At 32.5% G+C, this 21,283-nt stretch overlaps 2 pseudogenes; both read left to right on the top strand.

The window, feature by feature from the left end:
• LOC107003654 overlaps positions 1 to 2,680 on the top strand; it is a 12,685-nt pseudogene extending 10,005 nt beyond the window's left edge.
• Positions 2,681 to 21,283, top strand: part of LOC114073898 — a 35,055-nt pseudogene continuing 16,452 nt past the window's right edge.

Raw genomic sequence — 21,283 nt, 5'->3', positions numbered from 1 at the left:
TATATATATATATATATATATATATATATATATATATATAAAGCATATTATTGAAATTTCACTCGACAAATTGTTATGTTTTGAAAATAAAAATGATGCATCATTTGGTATACATTAAATACTTTATTTATTAATATGAAGGTTTGAGTTATTTATTTCAAAGTTCTAAAATATTAGTTGAAGGTAGATAATTGTTATATTTTAGTATAAATTTTGAAGATTTTTTTCTATCATATCAATATTATTTTAAGTAAAAAATCAAATTCACCATTAATATTTTTGGGACCTAAAAAATTAAAGTTATTAAATTCACCATTATTATTTTTGGGAGCTGAAGGGAAGGTTTTACTTGCTTCACCCTTAAGTCATCCTTGCCTTGAAAATTGAAGTTCTGAGAAGCAAACAATAACTTAATTAATATAATCAAAATTATTAATTCGTGGAACTGTTTTATAATTAAAGATTGAAAATAAGATTTTTGAATAAATTGTTATACAATGTAGAAACAAATTAAGAAAATAGAGAAGGGAGAGTTGAGGAGGAATTGCGAAGAGTAAATAGTAATTATCGGGGCAGAGGTCTGCTTTGACAACAAGCAGCAACAATGAAGTATAGTAAAAATTAGAACCCTAACTTTTGAAAAGAAATTAAATTTTGGGTTTAACATTTTATAATGATTCAAAAGAAATCAATATAGTGAAATATTGTTTAAGAGTATGACACGAAGTATTGACCAAACTAAGCCATTATATAAAGTAATTCACCAAAATAATATGTTTTTTTAAAATTTTACAAAACTAGTATAAACGTATTTCACAGTAACGTTTTAGGGTATATTTTATTTTTTAAAAGTTGACGACGTCAGATTGATATACGTTACTCGCAATAACGTTTTACTCCTAAATGTTACTGTGAGTAACATCTTACTCTTAAAACATTACTTCCAGTAAGGTTTTAGGAGTAAAACGTTACTCAAAAAAACGTTTTAGGAGTAAAACGTTACTCACAGTAACGTATGTCAACCTAACGCTGTTAGTTTTTAAAAATTGAAATGTACCCTAAAACGTTACTGTGAAATACGTTTATACTAGTTTTGTAAAATTTTGAAAAAATGTATTATTTTGGTAAATTGTTTTATATAATGACTTAGTTTGGTAAAAAATTCGTATGACACTATAGGTTGGTTACTTATATTATTTTTGAAATTAATTGTTAGATCTTGTTTTGAAGTATGACACTACTTTTTTATTATTTTCAATTATCAATTTTCTGTTTTATTGTTTGAAAAAAAATTATAAAAATCTATAGAGGATGAAAATTGAATTAAAGGAGAGTAACAGATAGTCACAAAACATATTTTTTTTATCCAAAATAAATAATCCCGAAAATTGAATTGCTACTAATGGGGCTCGAACCCATCCAAATAATCAAAGTTGCGCACGGTTACCATTGTGCCATCCACCTAAGTGTGATGTGGGTTCGCACGCAAAATTTGAATATATTTGTACATGATTTTTCAGTAAGTATATAGGATCTACGTATTTAACACTGTAGCTCCGGCCCTAGATTCAAGTCTAAGAAGCATCATTCTAGCAGATCGCGAGGACAAGCGGCAAAAGGCTTGTACATCCTTTTACAAAGAATTGTTGAAAGTGGACCAACAAGTTTATTTTCTTAACAAAGTGGTGATGTTGGTTGATTTTAACAACCATGGAAGCAAATCTCTAGAAAATTAGCAAGAATGTCCTCCTTAACACTATATTTGATCGCCTCATGGCACTAATGAAGAAGTTAATTGTCATACAAATTTTAGGTATGAGCGGTAGAGGTCTTGCCAGAAAAGTTTATGATAATTCAAATGTTTGTTCTCAATTTGATAAACATGCATGGGTCACTATCTCCGAAGAATACAATAAGAAACAAATGCTTCTTAAAGTTGTTTCTTCAATTATTGGAAGCAACCAAGAAATGAGCAATGATAAACTAATGGATATTGTGTGTAAAGTCTTGAGGGGTAGGAAATTTCTAATTGTCAAAGATGATATTTGGAGTACTGAGGCATGGGACCAAATCCAAAGAATATTTTCCAAAGATGACACTCGGCTCAAGTATGTTGCTGATTATGTCAACAACTCTGATTTTCTGCCTCATACTAAGTCTTTTCTAAGTCCATATGATAGTTGGAATCTATTCACGAAAAATTGTTCAAAAAAGATTTGTGTCCTCCTTTACTTGTAGAAACAGGAAAGGATATTGTACAACAATGTCAAGGATTACCTCTTTCAGTGGTTGTCGTTGCTGGACTTCTTGGAAAGAAGGTTGAGGAAAATCTGAACTCATTCTTTGGTCTGTGTCTGAGCTACAATTACTTGCCTCAATATTTGAGGGCTTGTTTTCTCTATGTTGGAGGTTTTCCTGGAGTGTTTCTTAGTTGATTAGGTTATGAATTTCTGAGCAATTCATAAAGGTAAGAAGCAATAAAAGATTAGAAGAGGTGGGAAAGGAGTATCTACGAGAGTTAATTCATAGAAGTCTAATATTGGCTGGTAAACAAAGGGTTAATGGAAGGATGAGAAGTTGCAAAATTTATGATCTTCTTCACCAACTATGACTAAGTGAAGCTCATATTGAAAATGTTGTGAATGGGAATGTTGTCAAAGCCATAGATGATCAACGTTGAATGATCCTTCCTTATGAAGCTGAAGAGCAGCATGATTATAGTATGCAACATGGCAGTGATATAGTATATACCATTATTTTAATGGGTGTAGCTTTTCCATAAAAGATGTGTTCCATTGTTTCATAATTCAAATTTTTTAAGGTGTTGGACATATATCAGTACACTGGTTAGATTTTTCTAGTGTAACATCTTAGCTTGTACGTTTGAGATATATTGCTGGAAGAATTAATGAAGGTATTTCACTAGCCAAATTGAGAAATTCTACAAACCATAATTCTTGAAAGTCTTGAATGGAAAGTGTTGGACCAGGCAGTAGATTTTGGAGAATGTCAAAGATAAGACATGTGGATATTGATTGGCCACCATATATATTAAATCTTGTTGAAGCAAAACAAGCTTTGTTTTTAATAACTTGTAAACAATTAATCTCTATAACTCTCATTTTGTTGCAGAAATCATAAGAAGTTCCAATCTGAAAAAGCTAAAGAATTAAAATAGAATTAAGCATTGTGATTGGTTTGCTATTCTTGATTCTCTCAGTCTTTTACAGGATATGGAGACAATGTGGATAATATCCCTCTTAATCTCAAGCAACTGCAATTAAAACATACTCGTATACCATGAGAAGATATGAAATTGCTGACTAATTTACCCAATATTGAGGTGCTCGAAAGGGATCGTGCATTCCATGGAACATATTGAAAATTAGATGAAGATATTGTATTTCACAAATTATAATATCTATTATTGAGTAAGGGTTATAATCTGGAAAGGTGGGAAGCAGCTGGTAGTGATAATTTTTTCGGAGCTTGAGCAACTAATACTGGATGGTTTGTATAAACTGGATGAGATTCCGGAGAGTATTGGAGATATAATGACACTATAATTCATCGGAATAAAATGGTGCAAGTCATGCTTTAGAGAAAAGTGCAAAGAAAATTCAACAAGGGCAACAAAGCTTGGGAAATTATGAGCTTCAACTTCAAATTACTACTAATAGGGTATGTCAAAATTCTATCTTTGAATCAGATCACTTGTGTTTACATGTTTTATTTTAAATTTGTGATCATTTGAAGCGTGATTTAATTGAAATTACAAATTTAAAGAATAATACATATAAATAATGTCAACCCAATAATATTTGTCAACAATCTAAATCAAATACAAATACTCATTTGGAGCATGATTTAATTGAAATTACAAATTTAAAGAACAATACATATAAATAATGTCAACCCAATAATATTTGTCTAACAATCTAAATCAAATACAAATACCACAAGGCTACTTTGTTAATTTGTGGTGTTTTTGAAATTATTTTTGGGACTTGTGTAGAAGGGATGAAAGATGAAGAGAGACAAGAGATTAATTGGAATGGGGAACACCCCCAATACTTAGTTTGCACAATAGCCACTTAATTTCTTTGTGATTTAACTTTTAGGGTTATAATTTCTTTGTGATTTAATTTTTAGGGTTACGTTAAAAAAAAGTAAAAAAATGGGGTTGGGTTGTGGGGTCAAGGACATTTTTATCACTTTTAGAACTTGGGGGATAAATACAAGTTTATAAAAATACAATAAAGGCCCTTTTATATCTTATTAAATATTTTCCTTTTTTAAAATTCATTTAATTATTCAACATTTTTCTCTCTCTTCTTCTACCACTCTTCTTCCCTATTTTTTTGAGTATCATAAATAGTTGAACTATTTTTTCTACGATCTTCTTCCCCAAGTCGAAACATTAATCTTCTTGTGCTCAAGTTAAGGCTGACAATCGGACAAGACCGGATCAACATGACCAATTTTACCGGAATCGATCCTTGTTACCAGATTTAATTACTGGAACCGGGTCTTACAAAAATCGGGTTTACTGGAAAGTCCCAAAGGTTTCGCCCAGTCCCTTAGTAACCGGACAAGAACCAGATTGGACCGAATCGGAATCGATTCTTACCGGATCATTTCTACCGGTAATTTTTTTTATTATTATTAACTTTAATTATTATATAATATTATATTATTAAAAAACTCCAATTTAAAACTTTTAAAGTAAAGTTTATATTGAATTTAAAGTTTATATTGAATTTAAAGTTTAAAATTGAATTTAAAGTTTAAACTTTAAAGTTTATATTAAATTTAAAGTTTAAACCTTAAAATTCAATTTTATATTAATATTTAACCTTTAAACTAATATTAAAATAATTGACAATTAAATTTTTAAAATGACTTGAATTAAATAGAAGAAACTATTTTAAAAGAAAATCAAGGCGAATAGCCATATATTTATTCAAATAAATAAATTGTACAATACAAATATTAGAAAGAGATAAAGAGTACATAATCTAGGTATTGAATATTAATTATTGTACTAACAATTGCATCTTTTTTTAAATTCTTTTCGTAAATTTTGTATCATTTCAAAAGAAAGATTTTTTTTTGGAACTTGTATTTGTTGTTCTTCTTCCATTGCTTCCATGTCATCATCTCTATTATCACCAAATATTTCATCTATTTGGTCTTCTATTTGGCTACTTAATAGTGATAGTCCGTTATTTCTTCTTTTGGCATTGACCCAATCTCGAAACAACACCGATATTTTTAAACTATCCTTTGCTAATGAATATCGATGATCTCCAATCATAAATCTCGCCGGACTAAAGGTTTTCTCCGAAGAGACCGGTGATGCTGGAATCTCTGGAACATCTCAAACAATCCTAGAAAGGGTCGAAAATTGATTTTCACGATTCTTCTACCATACTAATATTGGAGCTTGAAGTTGTCCTGCTTCATGCGTAATCTTTTCCCGTATATGATTCAAATATAAATCAAAACCATTATTAGTAGTGGATTCAAGCTCAAGATAATCATCCATCCAATCATCCGTATCATCACTTTTAGGCTTACAAAATAGTGGTTGAAGTATTGGAATATTTATTTCCCTAGTCTTATATGTATTATATAAGTCTCTAACTTTTATATAAATGCTACTTTTACATCTTTCAACACCAGAAGTTTCATCATCATTAATTTCAAAATTTGCATAAATTTTTTCAACCATTCTTTTAACACCTCTTAATTTATAATTTGGGTTGAAAGTAGTAGAAGTCAAATGGATTTGAGAAATAGGAAAAAAAATATTTTTGAATTTTTCAATCAGAAAAGCAAGTGAATCTTTAAATTGATCTTTTCCTTTATATTTTGCAAATTCAAATAAAAAATAGCACAAATATTTATTAAAACAGAAGAAATAGTAGGATACTATTGATTAGAGCATGCACGTATTGCTTTATAAAAAACACTTAAAAATTCAATAAGTTCTTTTGTATTTTCTCAATCTTCAAAGCCAATTCTTAAATTCGGATTCGCATAATGAGCATTAAAAAACTAATTGTACCGGCGCTTGATAAATACAAGCAACTTCAAGCTTTCAAATAAAGAATTTCATCCAGTGCATACTTCTTTTAAAACTTCTCTATATGTAAGTCCAAATTCTTTACAATGATTTTTAAATTCTGTAATTCTAGATTTTACTTTAACTTTAAAAATCCAATTACAAGCAAGTATAATTTTTTTCACAATAAACTCCAACTTGAGAAATATCATCTTTTATTATTAAATTATGCACATGTGCAACACACTTAATATGAAAAAAATCATTATCAATTGGACAAAGTCTACATTTTAAATAGGGAAAATGCACAAGTACTCTCCCCCTCCCCACCCCCACCCCCACCCCAACCTATGCCCGAAATCCAGAGACACACTTATACTATACTCAGGTCCTATTACCCCCCTGACTTATTTTATAAATTATTTTCTATCCCTTTCGGTCTATGTGGCACTAGCTTGAAAAAAAATGACAACACGCCCTGGGCCCACAAGATAGTGTCACGTAGGCCGAAAAGGGGTAAAAAGTTATTTATAAAAAAAGTTTAGGGGGTAATAGGATCTGAGTATAGTATAAGCGTGTCTCTGAGATTTTGGGCTTAGGTTGGGGGGGTACTTGTGCATTTTCCCCTTTAAATAATCAATTGCTTTAAATTATTAGAAGCGTTATCTAAAGTGACACTCATTATTTTATCACATATTTCATAATATTGTAAAATAGAGCTTACTTTTGTTGCTATATAAGAATAGGTTTTAGTTTCTTCAACATATTTATACGCTAATATTCATTTTTGCATATTTCATTCATGGTCAATTCAATGGATAGTAAGTGTAAAATAATCATTACCATTAAGACTACGTCCCATATCAGAAGTAATAAATAATCTACCATTATAATAAGCAAATAATAAATAACGAAGAAAATGACAATGTTCTTTTCGATATTTAGAAAGATCACTTTTAATTATATTTCTTGGAATACCTTCATAATCTGGGTTATATAGTTCCTGAATATGATGAACAAAACCAAGATGTGAAGGGAATGAAAAAGGCAAACCACAAATAACAACCATTTTAGCTAATTCTCTACGATATTTTTTCTTTACTATATGTGCGGTGTGTGCTTCGACTAGCCTAATTAGACATATTTAATACACTTTGAACCATATTAGAACCTTCAACTCTCGTAGAATTTTCGGGTATGGGTGTTCCATTTCTATTAGCTCTTTCTATATCATCTAGGCGACAAAATTCTTTATTACACTTTCGTATATGTGTTCTTTGTCTTCCTGTTCCCCTTTGTGTACCCGTACTTACATGTTTCATGATCAATTTACATTTAGTGCAATTTACAGTAGTTTTTTTCTCATTCTGTACCAAAAATTTTCATACTAAAGATCTTTTAACACGTACGACGATATTTGAAAAGTAGGTAAAGGAGGGACTTCATCTTGTTCCGGTAATTCGATAACCGAACTAGTAGGGTAGGGGTCTCTTCATCTTCCTCATTTATTTCTACTTCCTCGTCTAATTCTTCCTCAAAATTAGTAAAACATCTATTTAAATTCTCATGATCTACTTCATTTTCAAAATTAAATTCAATAGGTCCTGGTGACATAAAAAAAGTTTCATTAACATGAGTATAATCATTAGTATTAACTCTAAATCTAGGTTGCAAATTTTTAGAACTAGAACTACTTACTCCTCCCCTATTATTTTTTCTTTTCGACATTGGTCTTTTACCACTATTTCTTTCCAAATTCATGCTCAAGTTTAAAATAGTTAAATATTATGAAAAACAAGCAAGATAATATATTAAAAAATAAAATAACTTAATCAATAAACAAATAAAAATTAAAGTTGGAATGAATGTACCGAACGTCTACGTAAAAGTGACGTATAACCCAAGCCGAAATTGAGAGATGCCAATTGAAACTTCCGATTTACTTCAAATAAATCTCCGAAATCCAAACTCCAAGAAATATCACAAAATAATAATTATGAATTTATGAGAGATTTAAAATTGAGATATTTTATAAGATGTTAATGGAATAATTTGTGAATTTGTGATTTAAATGAAAAAAATGGTATACTAATAGTGTAAAGGGGTTAGATAGGGTGGGGGCTGTTTTAAGCCGTTTTGGGCTCCAACCCAACGGCAATAATATAATGGTAAAAAAAACTTAAAAAATCATAAAAATCGTCGAACCAGTTCAACCTGATTGGAACCGGTTCTTACCGAGTATGATCAACCGAATAAAAATCGGTGTTCCATTTCGGTACTTGTTCTGATACCCTATTAGACCGATTCCTTACCAGTGCAACTGATATCATACTTATCGGTATGGGAACCGGATCGGAACTGGATCAAACCGGACGAAATCCGGTTCAATTGTCAGCCTTAGCTCAAGTAAGTTCATTTATCTTTTCCGAACACTTTTAGCTTCATTTCACTATTTTTTTGTTGTATTTTAGTTTAGTGGATTTTGAATTTTTATGAAAATTTGATTGTTCTTAATTAAATTTGTCAAAAATTGATATATGTTGAGTTCATGTTCTTCATTCCGCATCTTTAATTGTGTTTTGCTTTGAATAATGGTTAAATTTTTTTTTGAACTTTTATGTTTATATTGTCTATCGATTTTAATTTTTTTTCTGCGTTTTAATCGATGTTAATGGTGTTCTGGTTGCTGTCTTTTGCATTCTTCCTGTTTAGAATTACTGCAACTAGTTTTGCTTGTTTAATATAGTACTTTTCTGTTTCAGTTAATAGACTAGTGGTCGATAGATTGATCACTAACAAATTTGTTTTTTGCTTATAGATTGTAAAGTTAGAAGATCAATAAATAATATGTTTCTACTACTTGCAGCACTAAGAAACATAAAGTTGAAGAAATTGATCACTTAGGAACTTTTTTTGTAAGAGTAAGGATGGCGGATTATCGTAATCATTTTCGAAAAATTCTAATTGATCAAAAGTTTTATGTTGATCCCAAGCAAATGTGTTTCGAACACTTGAGACATTTACCGAAATATTTGAAATTAATAAATAAATGATCTATTATATGTTGTTGCGATGTGCTAAAAAAAAGGAGGAGAAAAGTCCTTCAATATTGTGAATTTTCTTATTTCAAGGTGATCAAGAACAAGAAAATCATTGTTGAAAGACTGATAAGGTTGATCAAATGACGTCAATTGATAAAGGAGCAAAAGTTATGTGCATTTTAGTTTAGTTTGTGCCCTCGGTGTTGCTGGCAAGGGATTCGATGGAGAAAGCAGATTCAAACCAAATAAGAAAAGTGGTAGATTAAAATTTCTTTGAAATTTATCCGTTAGGAAAAGAGTCGATTGGACTAGCATAGAGTTGTTTGAAAAAGAAGATTGATTTGAACAAACATAAAAGTGGATATTTAAATTGTATTGTAGTTATTTAATATTGAATGTTTCAGACATTATAGTTTTTAAAATTGAATAAAAATGAGAAAATTAAAACAAAGATTGCCTTTTTTATATATATATGAAGGTTAGATATTACGAATGGGTGTAATTTGATTTGTACTTTACTACCATTGCAAAAGTGGATATTTAAATTTTGTTAATCATAAACCATAAGTATAATTAATTATTTCTCATGTGGCTGGTAGATGAAGGAACGTATAGATTGACATTGCATCATTTGTAAGGAATATGCTGGTTGGTGCAATGATAAACAAAATATTATTATATAACAAAAAAGTAAATAACAACATAAATTATATTATATTGAGGACCATCAACTGAATTAACTTTATATCTAAACTACATGGTTTACCAATAATATACCGTATGAGTTCATAACTCTTACTAGCGTATTGTCAAAAAAAAAAATAATTAACTAATAAAAATATAAATTAATAAAATTTTACGCAGCTAAATAAGCTTAAACAAATCATATGATCATATAAGAGTCTACGTAAATTCGGAAGGACGATCATATATGTACAAGAATGGATAGTGGTTATACAATTTACACCCTCAAAATAATGTTTATTAAAGTGCAAATATGTTTTGTCAGAATTTCATTCCTTCAACCAAAACTCTTCCTTATACATATTTGATCGTTATTTTCAATATATGTACACTCTTATATAATTATATGACTTGTTTAAACTCATTTAATTGTGTAAATTGCAATTTTTTTATTAGTTAATTATTCTCCTTTTAAAATTCTACTAGTTAAAGCTATACATATGTATCATAATCTAGTAAGATTATTATGGATGAAAGTCTTATGATAGGTTAGACTATAAGAAGTCGGGGACTAAACTAAGTATAGTCTAACTTATACTAAGACCTTCATCTATAATAAACGTACTAGATTATGATAAACATGTATAGACTTTAACTAGTAGAATTTTAAAAAGAGAATAATTAGCTAATAAAAAAAATAAATTATTGCAATTTACACAATTAAATGAGTTTAAACAAGTCATATGACCATATAAACGTCTATGTAAATTGGGTATAATAATAAGAGATGTCTGAGAATGAATTGTGGTTGAAAAAATAAGATTCTTACAACATAGTTGTGTTTGATCAACGTTATTGTCAAGATGATGATTGTATAACCACTACTCATCCTCACACATCTTGGTCTAATTGTTGTCCCCAATGTATGTTAACTTTTATATGATCTTATGATTTGTTTAAACTTACTTAATCGTGTAAATTTAAATAATTTTTTAATTAATTATTTTCTTTTTTTATTACAATAATGGTCTCAGTCAAGCATAGACCCTGTAGAACGTTTAATTTTCTTAGTTTAATGTACATAAATCAAGTAGACGATATGTACAATATATATTTGTTTTAGTCTATTAATAATAGAAAGGAACCAAAAACATCAAAATTTGCATGCTATTAAATAAACGAAATTGATGAGTCTCAAATTACATACATTACCTCGAGTTACAAAAACAATGTGGAACAAGTCTATCTAAAATTTATTATTATTACATGTGGTTCTCTTGTGTGCGGATCTATTACACACTAAATAGTTGGGCTATTGCCCGTGTTCCAGCCAAAGGCCCATGGCCTAATCCTACTTGGAAAAGGATTGGAAGTATTCTCTTTACTTGGTTTCCAATTCTATTAGGAAAAGGATTGGAATAGTAATCCAATTTGTAGTTGGTTTTGGCTTTGTAAGGAAAAGCACAACTCTATAAATAGAGGATGGTTTGAGAGAATAATTAATTGCTCATTAGTATTGTCTTTGAAAGACATTAGAACATAAGAGAGATTTTTGAGAGAGCTTTCAACAAGAGAAAAAGAGAGAAAGAAAAGGGTTCTTTTGCTGCAATCTTTTTCTCCGACCAGCAATGTTCAGATCGTGTTTTACGATTAACTAACCATTGGATCGGGCTGAAATTTGGACTGAGTGTTCCTGACATTATGGTGGTTGATTTGAACGGTGGAGATCAGATTCGGAGGTCAGGAAGATCCTGTTTTAGGTCCCGAACAGAAGCTGGATTCGGGTGGTGTTTCTTTCTATTTATCTTTTGTTGGTGTAGCTATTGTTTGTTCCCTTTGGGGACTTGTTGTGTAGCCATTAGAAGAATATTTGTAACCCTCTTATTGTTATAGTGAAGCAGTTTGGATCTTGTCGATCCCGTGGTGGTTACCTTCGGTTTGAAGGGTTTTTCCATGTTAAACTTGGTGTTCTTTATTGTTAGATTTTCGGTTTCATCTTTTCGTCACAACAACTGGTATCAGAGCTAAGGTTATCTATATGGAGGGGAATATGAGCAAGATGGTATGTCTAAACGGAAGAAACTACAACATATGGAAGAGCAAGATGAAAGATCTATTGTTCGTGAAGAAGATGCATCTTCTGGTTTTTTCTGCTCATAAACCCGAGAATGTGACCGATGAAAATTGGGAATTTGAGCACCAACAAGTATGTGGATATATAAGACAATGGGTTGAAGATAATGTTCGCAACCATATTGTGAATGAGACACATGCTAGAACATTGTGGTAAAAATTGGAGACGCTTTACGCTTCAAAAACTGGCAATAACAAGTTGTTTTTGTTAAAACAATTGATGACCTTTAAATACAAGGAGGGAAGTCCTATTCTTGATCATATAAATGATTTTTAGGGTATTCTTGATCAGCTATCAGGAATGGGTGTGAATTTTGATGATGAAATACAAAGACTTTGGTTTCTTAATACTCTACCGGATTCTTGGGAAACTCTTCGCGTTTCTTTAACAAATTCTGCCTCNGATTCTTGGGAAACTCTTCGTGTTTCATTAACAAATTCTGCCACTGGTGGAAAGGTGACTATGTTGAATGAAGAGGTTAGAAGAAAATTTCAAGACACATCTTCACATTCAGATGTTCTATATACAGAAGATCGAGGGAGACATAAGACAAGAGATCCGAGGAGTAGAGGTAAAAGCAGAAGCAAGTCAAAATTCAAGAATCCAAATATTATATGTTATCATTGTGGAAAGAAAGGACATATTAAAAGATTTTGTAAACAATTGAAGCAAGATCTTAAAGAAGGGAAGAAGGAAGAAAACAATGAAAATAATGTTGTTGCTGTTGTCCAAGATGACCTTCTCTTCGCTTGTGATAAAGACGTCATCAATTTTGTATCTCAAGATACAAGTTGGATAGTAGATTCTGGAGCTACATCACATGTCACACCAAGAAAAGACTTCTTTTCATCTTATACTTCTGTTAACTCTGAGGTGTTAAAGATGGGTAATGCTGGTGAGGTTAAGGTGTTTGGTGTTGGCACTGTTTGTTTGAAAACCAATAATGGTTCAAGTTGGTCCTTCAGAATGTCAAGCATGCTCCAGACATTCCAATAAATTTGAACTCTGTAGGACAACTAGATGGTGATGGCTATCATAATGACTTGTGCAATGGTCAATGGAAGCTCACCAAAGGCTCACTGATTTTAGCTCGAGGAAGAAAACATTCAAATTTATATGTGACACAAGGATCGATTCTTGGTGACTCTATAAATTTGGTGGAGAGCGAGACTTTATCAGAATTGTGGCACAAGAGGCTTAATCATATGAGCGAGAGGGGGATCACATGTTTGGCTAAGAAGAATTTGCTTGCTGGTATGAAACAAGCAAAGGTGAAAAGATGTGTTCATTGCTTAGAAGGGAAACAGAAAAGAGTTTCTTTTCACAGTCATCCTCCTTCAAGAAAGTCTGAGCTATTGGAGCTAGTACACTCAGATTTGTGTGGTCCTTTCAAAGTGAAGTCAAAAGGTGGTGCACTTTACTTTGCTACTTTCATTGATGATCATTCTCGCAAGATTTGGGTATATCCTTTAAAATCCAAAGATCAAGTGCTTGATGTGTTTAAACAGTTTCAAGCCTTATCTGAGAGACAAACGGGAAAGAAATTAAAATGTATTCGCACTGATAATGGTGGTGAGTATATTGGTCCCTTTGATAACTACTGCAAATCGCAAGGAATACGTCATCAGAAGACTCCTCCAAAGACTCCTCAATTAAATGGTTTGGCAGAGAGGATGAACAAAACTTTAGTTGAGAGAGTTAGATGTGTGCTTTCAGAGGCTAAACTTCCAAATTCTTTTTGGGCTGAAGCACTTAACACTGTTGCTTATGTTATTAATTTGTCTCCTGTTGTTGCTTTGGATGGTGACGTTCCAAACAGAGTTTGGTTTGATAAGGATGTTTCTTATGATCACTTGAAAGTGTTTGGGTGTAAAGCTTGTGTGCATGTTCCAAAAGATGAGAGGTCAAAATTGGATGTTAAAACTAAGCAATGTATCTTCATTGGTTATGGTCAAGATGAGTTTGGATATCGATTTTATGATCCAATTGATAAGAAACTCATTAGAAGTCGTGATGTTGTGTTCTTTGAAGATCAAACTATTGAAGATATTGACAAGACTGAGAAACTAGATTCTCATACTGATGAGAGCTTAGTTGATGTTGATCCAATTCCTACTATTGATACATCTTTTGCACATGAGAGAACCCAAGGTAATGATCAAGACAATGATGAGAGTGTAGAACATGTATTTGTTCCTACTGATGATGTTGTGGTTGATAATCAACCAACTCATGTTGGGATGACCGCTTCAGATGCTCCAGAAACCTCTTGTAGAAGATCTACTAGAGAGAAGCGAAGCTCAACACGTTATTCTCATGATGAGTATATTCTATTGACTAATATGGGAGAACCTGAAGGTTATGATGAAGCCATGTTAGATACTCATAGAGATAAGTGGAAAGAACTCATCGTAGACAATCATGAGTTTTGTAGAAGTGTGGCAGGCAGGAAGCCTGTCAAGAGATCCTCTACTTGAAGTCCATTTGGCCCCTTGGCTGGAGGGGGAGTTTGTTGGGCTATTGCCCATGTTCCAGCCAAAGGCCCATGGCCTAATCCTACTTGGAAAAGGATTGGAATTATTCTCCTTAATTGGTTTCCAATTCTATTAGGAAAAGGATTGGAATAGTAATCCTATTTGTAGTTGGTTTTGGCTTTATAAGGAAAAGCACAACTCTATAAATAGAGGATGGTTTTGAGAGAATAATTAATTGCTCATTGGTATTGTCTTTGAAAGACATTAAAACATAAGAGAGGTTTTTGAGAGAGCTTTCAACAAGAGAAAAAGAGAGAAAGAAAAGGATTCTTTTGCTGCAGTCTTTTCTCCGACCAGCAACGTTCAGATCGTGTTTCCCGATTAACTAACCGTTGGATCGGGCTGAAATTTGGACTGAGTGTTCCTAACATCTTGGTGGCTGATTTGAACGGTGGAGATCGGATTCGGAGGTCAGAAAGATCCTGTTTTAGGTCCCGAACAGAAGCTGGGTTTGGGTGGTGTTTCTTTCTATTTATCTTTTGTTGGTGTAGCTATTGTTTGTTCTCTTTTGGCACTTGTTGTGTAGCCATTAGAAGAATATTTGTAACCCTCTTATTGTTATAGTGAAGCAATTCGGATCTTGTCGATCCCGTGGTGTTTACCTTCGGTTTGAAGGGTTTTTCCACGTTAAACTTGGTGTTCTTTATTGTTAGATTTTCAGTTTCATCTTTTCGTCACAACAACTGGTATCAGAGCTAAGGTTATCTATATGGAGGGGAATATGAGCAAGATGGTATGTCTAAACGGAAGAAACTACAACATATGGAAAAGCAAGATGAAAGATCTATTGTTCGTGAAGAAGATGCATCTTCCGATTTTCTCTGCTCATAAACCCGAGAATGTGACCGATGAAAATTGGGAATTTGAGCACCAACAAGTATGTGGATATATAAGACAATGGGTTGAAGATAATGTTCGCAACCATATTGTGAATGAGACACATGCTAGAACATTGTGGGAAAAGTTGGAGACGCTTTACGCTTCAAAAACTGGCAATAACAAGTTATTCTTGTTAAAGCAATTGATGACCTTTAAATACAAGGAGGGTAGTCCTATTCTTGATCATATAAATGATTTTCAGGGTATTCTTGATCAGCTATCAGGAATGGGTGTGAATTTTGATGATGAAATACAAGGACTTTGGCTTCTTAATACTCTACCGGATTCTTGGGAAACTCTTCGTGTTTCTTTAACAAATTCTGCCACTGGTGGAAAGGTGACTATGGAATATGCAAAGAGTGGTGTGTTGAATGAAGAGGTTAGAAGAAAATCTCAAGACATATCTTCACATTCAGATGTTCTATATACAGAAGATCGGGGGAGACATAAGACAAGAGATCCGAGGAGTAGAGGTAAAAGCAGAAGCAAGTCAAAATTCAAGAATCCAAATATTATATGTTATCATTGTGGAAAGAAAGGACATATTAAAAGATTTTGTAAACAATTGAAGCAAGATCTTAAAGAAGGGAAGAAGGAAGAAAACAATGAAAATAATGTTGTTGCTGTTGTCCAAGATGACCTTCTCTTCGCTTGTGATAAAGACGTCATCAATTTTGTATCTCAAGATACAAGTTGGATAGTAGATTCTGGAGCTACATCACATGTCACACCAAGAAAAGACTTCTTTTCATCTTATACTTCTGTTAACTCTGAGGTGTTAAAGATGGGTAATGCTGGTGAGGTTAAGGTGTTTGGTGTTGGCACTGTTTGTTTGAAAACCAATACTGGTTCAACGTTGGTCCTTCAGAATGTCAAGCATGCTCCAGACATTCCAATAAATTTGATCTCTGTAGGACAACTAGATGATGATGGCTATCATAATGACTTGTGCAATGGTCAATGGAAGCTCACCAAAGGCTCACTGATTTTAGCTCGAGGAAGAAAACATTCAAATTTATATGTGACACAAGGATCGATTCTTGGTGACTCTATAAATTTGGTGGAGAGCGAGACTTTATCAGAATTGTGGCACAAGAGGCTTAATCATATGAGCGAGAGGGGGATCACATGTTTGGCTAAGAAGAATTTGCTTGCTGGTATGAAACAAGCAAAGGTGAAAAGATGTGTTCATTGCTTAGAAGGGAAACAGAAAAGAGTTTCTTTTCACAGTCATCCTCCTTCAAGAAAGTCTGAGCTATTGGAGCTAGTACACTCAGATTTGTGTGGTCCTTTCAAAGTGAAGTCAAAAGGTGGTGCACTTTACTTTGCTACTTTCATTGATGATCATTCTCGCAAGATTTGGGTATATCCTTTGAAATCCAAAGATCAAGTGCTTGATGTGTTTAAACAGTTTCAAGCCTTATCTGAGAGACAAACGGGAAAGAAATTAAAATGTATTCGCACTGATAATGGTGGTGAGTATATTGGTCCCTTTGATAACTACTGCAAATCGCAAGGAATACGTCATCAGAAGACTCCTCCAAAGACTCCTCAATTAAATGGTTTGGCAGAGAGGATGAACAGAACTTTAGTTGAGAGAGTTAGATGTGTGCTTTCAGAGGCTAAACTTCCAAATTCTTTTTGGGCTGAAGCACTTAACACTGTTGCTTATGTTATCAATTTGTCTCCTGTTGTTGCTTTGGATGGTGACGTTCCAAACAGAGTTTGGTTTGATAAGGATGTTTCTTATGATCACTTGAAAGTGTTTGGGTGTAAAGCTTGTGTGCATGTTCCAAAAGATGAGAGGTCAAAATTGGATGTTAAAACTAAGCAATGTATCTTCATTGGTTATGGTCAAGATGAGTTTGGATATCGCTTTTATGATCCAATTGATAAAAGAACTCATTAGAAGTCGTGATGTTGTTTTCTTTGAAGATCAAACTATTGAAGATATTGACAATACTGAGAAACTAGATTCTCATACTGATGAGAGCTTAGTTGATGTTGATCCAATTCCTATTATTGATACATCTTCTGCACATGAGGGAACCCAAGGTAATGATCAAGATAATGATGAGAGTGTAGAACATATAATTGTTCCTACTGATGATGTTGTGGTTAATAATCAACCAACTCATGTTGGGATGACCGCTTCGGATGCTCCAGAAACCTCTTGTAGAAGATGTACTCAGAGAAGCGAAGCTCAACACATTATTCTCATGATGAGTATATTCTATTGACTAATATGGGAGAACCTGAAGGTTATGATGAAGTCATGTTAGATACTCGTAGAGATAAGTGGAAAGAACTCATCGTAGACAATCATGAGTTTTGTAGAAGTGTGGCAGGCAGGAAGCCTGTCAAAAGTTCCTCCACTTGAAGTCCATTTGGCCCCTTGGCTGGAGGGGGAGTTTGTTGGGCTATTGCCCATGTTCCAGCCAAAGGCCCATGGTCTAATCCTACTTGGAAAATGATTGGAATTATTCTCTTTACTTGGTTTCCAATTCTATTAGGAAAAGGATTGGAATAGTAATCCTATTTGTAGTTGGTTTTGGCTTTGTAAGGAAAAGCACAACTCTATAAATAGAGGATGGTTTGAGAAAATAATTAATTGTTCATTAGTATTGTCTTTTAAAGACATTAGAATATAAGCGAGGTTTTTGAGAGAGCTTTCAACAAGAGAAAAAGAGAGAAAGAAAATGGTTCTTTTGCTGCAGTCTTTTTCTCCGACCAGCAACGTTCAGATCGTGTTTTCCGATTAACTAACCGTTGGATCGGGCTGAAATTTGGACTGAGTGTTTCTGACATCTTGGTGGTTGATTTGAACGGTGGAGATCAGATTTGGAGGTCATCAAGATCCTGTTTTAGGTCCCGAACAGAAGCTGGGTTCGGGTGGTGTTTCTTTCTATTTATCTTTTGTTGGTGTAGCTATTGTTTGTTCCCTTTTGGCACTTGTTGTGGAGCCATTAGAAGAATATTTGTAACCCTCTTATTGTTATAGTGAAGCAATTCGTATCTTGTCGATCCCGTGGTGGTTACCCTCGGTTTGAAGGGTTTTTTCATGTTAAACTTGGTGTTCTTTATTGTTAGATTTTCGGTTTCATCTTTCGTCACAACATATTCTTCCTCTTGATTTTGTAAGTCTCGCCAACATCCTTATTTTCTTTCTTTCTTCCAAAATTCATATCGACAAGGGTACTGAAAGAATATATACATTTAATAATTCATGTGGCACACACTATTTGAACTCTACAACAATTCCATTGGGATGACCATCTATATCAATGATCACCCAAACTTTTATCTTCAATTAAATCATCGTCATTGACTGTAGGTGGGTGAGAGGAGTACCAAACACCTCATGATAATATTTATTTTATTTTCAATATTAGCCTAGTGCGATCGACGGTGACATTCAACATGTACAGGGACACTTGATTGTCATTTTTTTTGTAAATGTGGGATGTATTTTTATCCTTTCATTCATTAGATAACTAATCATAAGCTTGCTTAGCTCGCAATCTGATTTCCAACATCTCAATACGATACGAACCATGTCGTGTATAAATCATTGCGATGAAATGGGACGACCGTCAGCAACTTACCACATAATTTTCAAATTCAACAATTAGGAGTCTCCTTCCACACATTCATATAATCACCATTAACAATAACTACTGTAACTACTGACATTATAGACCACAATGATCGATCCTAAATTACAATATTGGTCTATAACTAGGCAAAGACTGACAGAAAATTCTCCAAAAATGTCAATAAATGGAATCAAATGTAATAGGTACTCTGCTAGCTCTGAAATGGAGAGATGTGTTAGTAGGGCTTCTAAACTATGGAATCTATCTACTAAGAAGGTATTAGGTGACATTTTCAAGCTTTTCAAGCTAGTAAAAATGGTGTAAAAATATTTTTTACTAAAAGTTTTTAAAAAATCATATAATACTAGAGGCAATGAACAAGAAAGGAGATTTTTAATTGTGAAGAGGAAGATTTCGCCGGAAAAATCATCGGAATCGACAAAAATAGGTGAAAAACAACTAGAAAATGGAAGCTTTTTTGGGCTTGAAAAATATTTTCTTTTTTGATTATTTTTAAATCTGAAAATAATGATGGAAAAAAATAAAATATTATTGGAAGGGATGGAGAAACTAAAGTGTAATATTAAAAACTTTGGAGTTGGTCTGCATATTTTGAAAGAATAATGGATGATGTCATAATCAATGTCTAAAGTATCAATTTTGAAGACTTTTATCTAAATGCACAATTAAGTTTTGAGACAAGGGTACTTGAAGGAAGCTGGTTATAATTATATACTTCCACATCTTCTCAATTTGTTATGCTTTATTTTCTTCTTTATATCATGTATGTTGTAGCAATCATAGCAATTGTGATAGAGTCCAAATTTTCATACACACAAAAAATAATAATAATAGCATAAAAAATTCAACTGGTAAGTAAAATGTTATTTATTTTCTTAGAAAATATTTTCAACACACCTGTAGACTGTAGTTTTGTATAACTTGTTTTCCTACTCATCTTAGACAAGTTATTTTCCTCAGCTTGTATTTCCTAAAGATAATACTTTTTTAAAAAATGACAAACAAACCTGAGAAAATTTGAAAATATTTAGTGATACAGTCGATCTCCAAGGTTGGGGTAAAGGTCTACGTACACACTACTCTCTCGAAACTCCAATTATATGTTGTTGGTTGATTGAATTGAGAGGGTTCCTTTCAATACTATTTACATTCATAAGTTTCTATATGTTAGTATGATTGATTACGAATTTTACTGTTGATTGTAGATTAAATCATCGTTTTATTCCCTCTCTACAATTTTCATCCTCTAATTTAAGTAATATGTAAATTTTAGCCAGTACTACTAAACTTGGGATAAAACTTGTGTGCTCCTTTGCTTATTTTCTTGTATAAATAATTGTCCATCTTATTTTTGCCATTCCTGACCAGTTGAATTTTTTTTATCTCCGTCTCAGATCTATTATTCAAAGTTAAGGGGAGACTTTGATTTTTAAACAAAGTTAAGGGTTTAAATGTTTTTCACTGTGATTAAATATGATAAAATGTTATATATGTTAACATTCAATTTCTTTGATTTGAATTTGATAAAGTAAAGTTGTTTATCGATCCTCCATTTGCAGAGTGAGTGAGTAATCTCATCAAACGTTAAGAATTGATGGCACACACAATTCTTACTAGTTCTTCTCACGTTTTTTGTGCAGTTGAAGAATATCATACATGTCTAGTAAAGAACAAAACGGACTCTGACTATCTTGTATGCGGAGCAAATAAAAGATCCCAAATTCACACAGTAACTAATTTGAACAAACAAACTTTACACAATCAACTTACGTAGAAAAAAATATATATATTCGTTGCCAATTGATGTGTGAATTCATTTATTGAATTGTTAAATTGACCACATTGAAAAAATACAAACCCACAGGCCACAACATTCCTTAATAGAGCCCAAATGATTCGGCCCTATCAAGCCTGCTTAACTCTATAAAAAGTCCTTATAAGGGCAAAACACAACAAACCTATTTATCATTGTAGACAATAAAATTCGCGTCGAGAAAACAATAATCAAGAACGGAAAATTATAGCAACAATCGATTTTATTATTTCAAATGCGAGTGTTACAATCTCTATAATTCCTCTGAATTCGCCTTTTCAAATATAAATTCAAGGGCTTTAAAGCTTGTTCTTGAATCTACGATTAACTTGAACTTGAACTTTATCTTGATCTTGACTTTTATTTGAACTCAAGGGCTTCGAGCTTGTTCTTGAATTCGGTGGTCTTGATCTTGATCGTTCTTGAACTTGAATGCTTGAATTCTTAAACTTGTAGCTTTGTAGAGAATTAAATGGCGTTTGTACCACAGAGTTTCTCTAGCTTCTTGTTTAGA

The sequence above is a fragment of the Solanum pennellii genome, chromosome 11, assembly GCF_001406875.1.
Source record: "Solanum pennellii chromosome 11, SPENNV200".
Classification (NCBI taxonomy): Eukaryota; Viridiplantae; Streptophyta; class Magnoliopsida; order Solanales; family Solanaceae; genus Solanum; species Solanum pennellii.
This window is presented reverse-complemented; position numbering and strand designations above follow the sequence as displayed.